Source organism: Vipera ursinii (assembly GCF_947247035.1).
Source record: "Vipera ursinii genome assembly, chromosome: W".
NCBI classification, from domain to species: domain Eukaryota; kingdom Metazoa; phylum Chordata; class Lepidosauria; order Squamata; family Viperidae; genus Vipera; species Vipera ursinii.
The window spans coordinates 40,333,700-40,343,416 of record NC_139522.1 but is presented as its reverse complement, the minus strand read 5'-3'; the positions used below and the strand labels follow the sequence as shown (position 1 = coordinate 40,343,416).

General features: G+C 48.6%; 1 protein-coding gene across 1 annotated transcript in view; it reads right to left on the bottom strand.

Annotated features, from left to right (window-relative positions):
• LOC310648267 (uncharacterized protein) overlaps positions 1–9,102 on the bottom strand; it is a 429,113-nt gene extending 420,011 nt beyond the window's left edge. Inside the window, exon 1 of the mRNA XM_083376018.1 lies at positions 8,658–9,102. The gene's annotated coding sequence lies outside the window, so the exon portion shown is untranslated. The remainder of the gene's footprint in view (positions 1–8,657) is intronic.
• Positions 9,103–9,717: the final 615 nt, after the last annotated feature.

The window sequence follows — 9,717 nt, the reverse complement described above, 5'->3', positions numbered from 1 at the left end:
GGGGAAAAGCAAAACTAGAATCCCCCTTGAGGGGTGAGTTGTGCAAACCTCGGCAACACAAAAAGCAAGTAAAAGCCCTGCTTTTTGGGCTGGGGAGAGAGGATTCCCAAGGAACGGCACCCGAAGTCAGAGCACAGCTCAATTCAAGCCCATTTTGCAAAGGGGAAAAGTGAGATCTCTCTCTCTCTCTCTCTCTCTCTCTCTCTCTCTCTCTCTCTCTCTCTCTCTCTTCTCTTTCGATTTCTCTGTGTGTGTGTGTGTGTGTGTGTATGTGAGAGAGAGAGAGAGAGAGAGGGAAATCCTTGGCTGCAATTTCTGTGCAAGATTTCCTGCTTACAAAAGGAAGGGACAGAGGAAGGGAAGGAAGGAAGGGACAATGGGAGAGAGGGAGGGAAGGAGTGCACCCACCCCAGTCCCCCCCCCTCCACCAGAGACCCACAGTTTACCCGCCAAAAGCACCCTGCAACCTGAGGGAGGGAGGGAGGGAGGGACAATGGAAGGGAGGAAGGAGGAAGGGACAAAGAAGGAGGGAAGAAAGGAAGGAAAGAAGGAAGGAAGGGACAATGGGAGAGAGGGAGGGCACCCATCCCAGTCCCACCCCAGTCCCACCCCCCTCCACCAGAGACCCATGGATTTCCCCCTCACAGGCACCCTGCAACCCAAGTGATGAGCTCCCCCCCAAGCCATTGACTTCCCTTGTCAAAAAGTTGCAAAAGGTGATCACATGACCCTGGGACACTGTGACCATCATAAGTATGAATCAGTTGCCAAGCATCTGAATGTAAATCACATGACCCTGGGGATGCTGCAACAGTCGTAAGTGTGAAAAATGGTCATAAGTCACTTTTTCAGTGCCGTCGTAACTTTGAACAGTCACTAAGCGAATTATTGTAAGTCGAGGACTACCTGTACTTTATCATTTTTTTCCTTTTTTTGGGGGGGTGTCAAGTTTTTGACACCTTGCTGGGCGACTGGTGGTACTCGGATGTTGCCATATCCTAAAAGTGGTACAATGGGTGAAAAGGTTGAAAAGCCCTGATCTAAAAGGTATCAACTTGGGAAAACTGAGGTGATAAACTGTAGAAGGATACAACTGGTGAGCAAGTAAAGATGGTGGCAGTCATATTCACAGTTCATATTACTGAGAGTAAATTGTGTTTTCACAACACAGTAAGTCATTATTTGACCATGATTTACAGAGTTAATTCCATTCAGACTCACCTTGTATTTATACATCATGCTTAACTTGATTGCAGGTAGTCCTTGATTTACGACAATTGGCACCAGATTTTCCATTGCTGAGCAAGGCGATTGTTAAGTGAGTCATGCCCAGCTGGAAGAGGGAGCCGCATACCAAGCTGAGCTTGGACTGACCGTTATGAAAACATCTTGCATGGACTTGATTGGTTACACTAGGGTGGGCAGTGAGGGACAGTTGGGGGGGGAGAGTAGAACTTAGGGATGTGGGCACACAATTCTCAGTTCTGGCTGTGCAATACTGCAATACGCTTGACCTCTAATAAAACTATACCTTTCTCAACAAATGGAACCAAGAACCATTTCTTTTTAGAGTTTAGGATGTACCCAGTCTGACAGTTAGCCAGAATTGCATTCTTTAATCCACCCAGAGCATTAACCTGCCATGGGGATTTTGCAACCATTAGAACCATGGCTGGCTCTGGTGGAGACCAAGCAGAGCTAGAAGGCAGGGAGGAATTTCCAGCAGGGCCGGAGGGCAGCTGTGAAAGCCCCGAGCTGGGAGAGGAGCCAGAGAACCCACTGACCCAGAGGAGAACCCGGCGATCTGCAGATGAACCTGGCACCTGCTCTAGAAGAACCATGTGGAAACCAACACTGCTGCTCCGGACACCCGGAAGACGGTGTCTTTAATGGCGAGGGATCAGCCTCGATGGTTTCTTAGCATCGGGAAGCCAGAGGAGTCACTGACAGGGGTGACCGTCACCAGAGGATTTGGAACCAAACTGCCCCACCCAGGGGAACAGCACGATCCATGGCAAGCCCAGAAAGAGGCTCACAACATGACCATTGATTTGATTTGATTTGATTTGATTAAATTTATATGCCGCCCTTCTCCCTGAGGACTCAGGGCGGCTCACAACAATAAAAATTAAAAAACATAAAGTAATTTTTTTAAAAAGAATTAAACAATAGATGCAATAAATGCAAGACAATTTAACCCAGTAAAAAGCCTAATTAAAAACCGTAGTCAGTCCAGGCCCGCTTGTTGGAACAACCAGGTCTTCAGGTCACGGCGGAAGGACCGAAGGTCAGGGGCCGTCCGCAGCTCCAGGGGTAGTTCATTCCAGAGGGTTGGCGCACCCACAGAGAAGGCTCTCCCCCTGGGGGTCGCCAGCCGGCATTGCCTGGCTGACGGCACCCTGAGGGGGCCGAGACTGTGGGAGCGAACCGGGAGATGGGAGGTTGACAATGGCAGCAGGTGGTCTTGCAGGTACCTTGGGCCTAAGCCATGTAGGGCTTTAAAGGTTATTACCAGCACCTTGAATCGCACTCGGAGGGCAACTGGAAGCCAATGCAGCTCGCGCAGGAGTGGTGTAACATGGCAGAACCGAGATACTCCCATAAGCACCCGCACGGCCGCATTTTGCACCAGTTGAAGCCTCTGGGTGCTCTTCAAGGGCAGCCCCATGTAAAGAGCATTGCAGTAATCCAGGCGAGAAGTGACGAGGGCGTGGGTAACCGTGCATAGGGCATCTCGGTCCAAAAAGGGGCGCAACTGGTGCACTAGGCGAATCTGTGCAAAGGCCCCCCTGGTCACGGCCGTTAGATGATTTTCCAAATTAAGCCGTGAATCCAGGAGGACACCCAAGTTGCGAGCCCTTTCTGAGGGGGGAAATACCTGCCCCCTCATCAAAAGAGATGGAACTTGTTGGACAATACGAGATGCCGGTATCCACAGCCACTCGGTCTTGGAGGGGTTAAGCCTGAGCCTGTTCCTTCCCATCCAGACCTGCACCGCCTCCAGGCACCGGGACATCATGTCAAGGGCATCACTGGGTTGGCTCGGGGTGGAGATAACTGGGTATCATCCACATATTGGTGATACCTCACCCCAAAGCCATGGATGATCTCACCCAGTGGCTTCATATAGATGTTAAACGAGCGGGGAGAGAACCGACCCCTGAGGCACCCCACAGGTGGGGTAGATCTCTGCCCCCCTGCCAATACAAACTGCGAGCGGCCCGAGAGGTAGGAGGAGAACCACCGAAAAACAGTGCCTCCCACTCCCAACCCATCGAGCCGTCGCAGCAGGATACCATAGTCGATGGTATCAGAAGCCGCTGAGAGGTCATGTAGGACCAAGACAGAGGAGCAACCCCTGTCCCGGGCCCACCAGAGATCATCTACCAGTGCGACCAATGCCGTTTCCGTGCTGTAGCCAGGTCTGAAACCGGACTGGTACGGGTCCAGATAGTCCGCTTCATCCAGGAATTGTGGGAGCTGACGCACCACCACACTCTCAACAACCTTCGCTACAAAGTGAAGGTTGGAGACAGGACAGCAGTTATTCAACGAGGCCGGGTCCAGAACAGGCTTCTTGAGGAGGGGCCTCACCACCGCCTCTTTTAAGGCGGAGGGGAAGACACCCTCCATTAAAGAAGCGTTGACAACTGCCTGGAGCCATCTCCCTGTCACCTCCCAGGCGGCCGAAACCAGCCAGGAGGGACATGGGTCCATTAAACAAGTTGTAGTGCTCAGTTTACGCATAATCCTGTCCACATCATCCAGAGTCACAGGGTCAAACTCACCCCAAATGGTATGATCAAGACCTGCCCTCTCCACTCCGCCGGATTCCGCCCAGTCGGAGTCCAAGCCAGTCCGCATCTGAGCGATTTTGTCCTGCAGATACTGTACAAATTCCTCAGCCCTACTCTGCAAGGGGTCATCCCTCGGTCCCTGGTTAAACAGTGAGCGGGTCACTCTAAACAGGGCGGCTGGGCGGTTATCTGTGGACGCAATGAGAGCGGAAAAGTAGACACGCTTTTTTTAAAAATCCCATTTATATCCCGCCCTTCTCCGAAGACTCAGGGTGGCTTACAATCTAAGAAGCAAAAATCAATGTGCTTAGCAATAGCCTTCACTCTATGTATATGCCTGCTTATTAGGGCTTTCGGGGGGGGGGCAGTGGCATTTTTTACAAAGTCAGCTTATTGCCCCCAACAATCTGGGTCCGCTTCCATCACCACTAGGTAAGACTTAAGATAGGTCCTTAGCTGTGTTCGATTAGATTCAGATCTGCTGGACCTCCAATAGCTCTCTAGGCGTCTTTTCCGGCGCTTCATCTCCCAGAGATCCTCAGTAAACCAGGGGGCCACCCGGGGTCTGCACCGGGTCAAAGGCCGCAAAGGCACAACTCGATCCAAGGCCCCAGCAGCAGCCCTCTCCCAGGCTTCTACTAGGGCCTCAGCAGAGTCGTGGGCAAGGGAAGCAGGAAATGTCCCAAGCTCCATCTGGAACCTTTCAGGGTCCATCAGGCACCTGGGGCGGAACCACCTGGTCGGTTCCGCCTCCCAGCGGCGGGGGGTGGCATACTGAAAATCTAGCCGGAGAAGAAAATGATCGGACCATGACAGGGGTTGGATGATTAAATCCCCCCTACCCAGATCATTAATCCACTGCCCAGAGACAAAAACCAGGTCGAGTGTGTGCCCTCCATTATGGGTCAGGTCCTGAATTATTTGAGTCAGGTCCATGGCCGTCATGGAAGCCATGAACTCCCGGGCCAACTCAGACGCCTCACCCACAGAAGGCAGATTGAAATCCCCCAGAACTATAAGCCTGGGGAACTCAATCACCAACCCGGACAAGACATCGAGAAGCTTGGGCAGGACCGATGACATGCAGCTGGGAGACAGGTATGTAATCAATAGGCCCAACTGAACTCCAGGACCCCACTTCAAGAGGAGACTCACACCCGCCTATCTGAGGGACAGTGGCTACTCACGGACAAAGACTCTCCCTAATAATAACCGCCACCCCCCACCCCTGCCCTGGGCCCTCGGCTGGTGAAGCACCTGGAAACCTGGTGGGCATAATTCCGAGAGAGGGACACCCCCCTCTTGGCCCAACCAGGTCTCCGTGATGCAAGCCAGGTCCGCATTCTCCTCAATAAGATCCTGTATGAGGGGAGACTTGTTCACCACGGACCTGAGCCCAGGTTCCTGTAATCCTATGCCCCCGGGGAAGCGAGAAGAGCAATGAGGGCGGGAACAGGTCACTGCTTGAAGATAGTGGTGGCCCGTTCCCTGATTACAATAAAGCCCTCTGCTCCCACACAGGAGGCTCGAATTCCTCGAAGAAATGTTTTGGCAGCTTTTGTCCCATTTTCCCCTAGAGCAAACTGCACCCACACCTGGATCGGCACCAGCACCAGCAGCCCTGTCTGCCACCCCAGCGCCCTTCATCCCCATGGGACCAGCAGGGCAAGACTATCATTGAATCCCAGATCTGAAAGTAAAATTCAACAGAGAGGCAGAGCAGTTGGGGTACTTCCTTAACCATGTGTGGGATTTCATGGCACACCATGGGCCAAACCTCCTAGACAACAAAGCCAGGGTGAGTTGCATCACTGTAGCTGGAGTTCTAGAGGGGGAGGCAGCCAACTGGGTGGTTTTGCTCCACAATGTTGACACTGAAGAGCTGCATGATTTTGACTACTTCATGATTGCCCTGAGACAATGGTTCAAGGACCCTCTGGCAGATTCTGGTGAAAAGGAGAATCAAGACCATCTGGCAAGCCAGTTGATCGATCACAGCCTATATCCAAGAATTCTGGGGGTCACATGGCTGTCCCGGGGGGGGAGTGCCCCAAACCCTGCAGGAATGGTATATTCTAGGTGGTGAAGCGGAGATTGACCTCACCATTAATCACGAGACCAGTGAGGACCGCAAGCAGAGTGCCAGACAGGAAGCCCCCCTCCAAGTGATCAAGGGAAAATCCAATCCCAAGCAATGCCTAGGTGTCTGCTTCTGGTGCAGCAGAGAAGGTTATTGTCATGGTTCCAACAAATGAAACTCTTCGAAGAACTTCAAGGCATTGTTTACCTTAAAGAATCTTTAATAGAAAAGCATAGCTTCGGCACATACATGGTTGAAGACGAAATCTGAATTCCCCTCCCCTAAACATATACAGGTGAAACTTGAAAAATTAGAATATCATGCAAAAGTTCATTTATTTCAGTAATGCAACTTAAAAGGGGAAACTAATATATGAGATAGAGTCATTACATGCAAAGCAAGATAGTTCAAGCCGTGATTTGTCATAATTGTGATGATTATGGCGTACAGCTCATGAAAACCCCAAATCCACAATCTCAGAAAATTAGAATATTACATGCAAGCAATAAAACAAGGAGTGTTCATAGAACAATATTGGACCTCTGAAAAGTATAAGCATGCATATGTACTCAGTACTTGGTTTGGGCCCCTTTTGCAGCAATTACTGCCTCAGTGCGGTGTGGCATGGAAGCTGTCAGCCTGTGGCACTGCTGAGGTTTTATGGAAGACCAGGATGCTTCAATAGCAGCCTTCAGCTCTTCTGCATTGTTCGGTCTCATGTCTCTCATCTTTCTCTTGGCAATGCCCCATAGATTCTCTATGGGGTTCAGGTCAGGCGAGTTTGCTGGCCAATCAAGCACAGTAATCCCACGGTCATTGAACCAGGTTTTGGTGCTTTTGGCAGTGTGGGCAGGTGCCACGTCCTGCTGGAAAATGAAGTCAGCATCCCCATGAAGCTCGTCTGCGGAAGGAAGCATGAAGTGCTCCAAAATCTCCTGGTAGACGGCTGCGTTGACCCTGGACTTAAATGAAGCACAGTGGACCAACACCAGCTGATGACATGGCTCCCCAAATCAACACAGACTGTGGAAACTTCACACTGGACTTCAAGCATCTTGCAGTGTGTGCCTCTCCATTCTTCCTCCAGACTCTGGGTCCTTGGTTTCCAAATGAGATGCAAAAGTTGCTCTCATCAGAAAAGAGGACTTTGGACCACTGAGCAACAGACCAGGTCTGTTTTTCTTTAGCCCAGGTAAGACGCTTCTGACGTTGTTTGTTGTTCAGGAGCGGCTTGACAAGAGGAATACGACATTTGAAGCCCATGTCCAGGATCCGTCTGTGTGTGGTGTCTCTTGATGCACTGACTCCAGCCTCAGTCCACTCCTTGTGAAAGTCCCCAACACTTTTGAATGGCCTTTTCCTGACAATCCTCTCCAGGCTGCGGTCATCCCTGCTGCTTGTGCACCTTTTTCTTCCACACTTTTCCCTTCCACATAACTTTCTATTAATGTGCTTTGATACAGCACTTTGGGAACATCCAACGTCTTTTGCAATTACCTTTTGAGGCTTTCCCTCCTTATGGAGGGTGTCAATGATGGTTTTCTGCACAACTGTCAAGTCAGCAGTCTTCCCCATGATTGTGATTCCTACTGAACCAGACTGAGAGACCATTTAAAGGCTTGGGAACCCTTTGCAGGTGTTATGGCTTAATTAGCTGATTAGAGTGGGACACTTTGAGCCTAGAATATTGCACCTTTTCACAATATTCTAATTTTCTGAGATTGTGGATTTGGGGTTTTCATGAGCTGTATGCCATAATCGTCACAATTATGACAAATCATGGCTTGAACTATCTTGCTTTGCATGTAATGAGTCTATCTCATATATTAGTTTCCCCTTTTAAGTTGCATTACTGAAATAAATGAACTTTTGCACGATATTCTAATTTTTCGAGTTTCACCTGTACATCTGATAGGGCGAGTCAAATCTCTTGTATCTGTCTCTGGTCTTCTTCTTTTGCCGAGTAGTTTTCCAAGTTGATGCAATCCGCTTACCCGGCGGTTCCTGTATTTTTACAAATGTTGAGAATACAAAAGATCAAGTAAGATGAATACTTTCTGTCTCCCAAACTTTGATGGTTCTCCTGGTAATTCTATAGTCCTTTCCGTTTTTCTTGTTGTATCAGAACTTTGTAGATTTTTTCCTGTTTGTGTTCAATTGTAATTCTTTTCATTTGTTATTTCATCAATTTGATTGTACTCTTCTAATTTGTAGTCTGTTATCTGATTTTTTCATTCGTTATTTCCTGGATGTTTTTTAATTGTAGATTTAGATTGAAAATATGCTTATTTAAATCATCAAAGTTGTTTCGAATTTCCTCATGGTTTGAGTTTATTGTCATTTGTATTTGTCCTAACATTACATATATTTCCTCCTGCAAAGTATTTATCTTGCCTTGAAGTATTGCTTCTGGAGGCCCTTGATTTTCCAGGCTAAATCCTTCAGGAAAAAATATTGAATGTGGCGTCCTGTCATTTTTTTGATACGTATGTGATATCCATGTTGTCTCCCCCCTTCAAATAATCTTTCATCAATGTTTTAATTCAATAGTCAATTTATCAGTCAGTCAAAATTACAGTTCAGTGTGTTAAGCCACTTTAAATCCTTCCTGTAGATTCTCCTCTAAAAGATTAGCCAAAAGCCAAGGTTTTTCTTTTCCATAAACAGTTCTTAGATTTAAGCAACAGTTCAGGTGTTTTTTTTCCCTTTCAGACACTTTTTAATCTTGTAGCTGGTTATTTGCAATTCAAAGGGACAGCTTTTTCTTTGTTTCTAGGCACTCTGCCCATTTCTGAGTCCTTATTGTTAGTATTCTATTCTCTGATTCTCCACTAGATGTCAGCAGTTATTTCTTTTTTTCAGTTTTTTTTCAATCAAAAAGTTATTTTTGTTATATATTTTTATAATTCCATCAAAAACTCTTGACAGTTTTTTTGTTCCTAGATTTGTCCAGGCTGTAGTATTTTAAATCAAATTTTAGTATTTCACTTTCTTCAATATTAATTCGCCGCTCCCATCTGTAAGGGAATGGGGATATAGTCCCCTCCCTTCACTTCCGGAGGTTTTCTTGCTTTGGGGATCTTTCTCAAGGATTCAATTAGTAGATAGAAGAAAGAAGATCAGTACTCTAACCAATTCCAAGCACGCTGTTCACTGATGTCCAGGTTCGTGCTCTGGGACTTTGGCTGCAAGTAGCTTGGTCTAGATGCTGATCTCACACTAGCCTTTCTCCTGTCAGGTTTGGAGGGCTTCCCCCGGATCAAACGAAGCAATTGCCATTGCTTCATGATCAATGGGGCACTCCTCCTTCACAGTCACCTCTTTGGGGCGACTTCAGACCCATCTTCTCTGTGCATGTCCAAGATGGCTCTCCGCTGGTTTTGAGCTTTTTAGTACGGTACGGTTTTCGGCACTGCTGGGTGGCCATGGGGCTTTCTGCTATCGTTTTGGCCCTCTTCAGTCGGCTGAATTTCTGGTGGAGCGTTGGCACCCTCCCCTGTCTGGATACAGCTTAGAATGACAAAGGACGGAGGAGGAGAAGCCGACCATTTAACACTTTGGTGAGAGGACGCTGGCGGCTGGGCAGGGCCGACCTGACTGCTTCCTTGTTGTTCCGAGCCGAGCGGAGCTGGACCGAGTGAATTTGAGCTGGAATTTGGGCTCTGCTCATGCTTGTTTGCTCTATTGTGAGCCCCGGGTTATGGCTGGGGTGAAGGGGGCTTCGATGTCATGTTTCCCCCCCCCTGCCACTCGGCGAGTTTGGCTCTGTGAGTGCGGTGGACCTGGTGGTACTGTGGTGGCTGTGGGCTCTGCCGCTGCTGCTGTTCCTTCTTCTTGCCA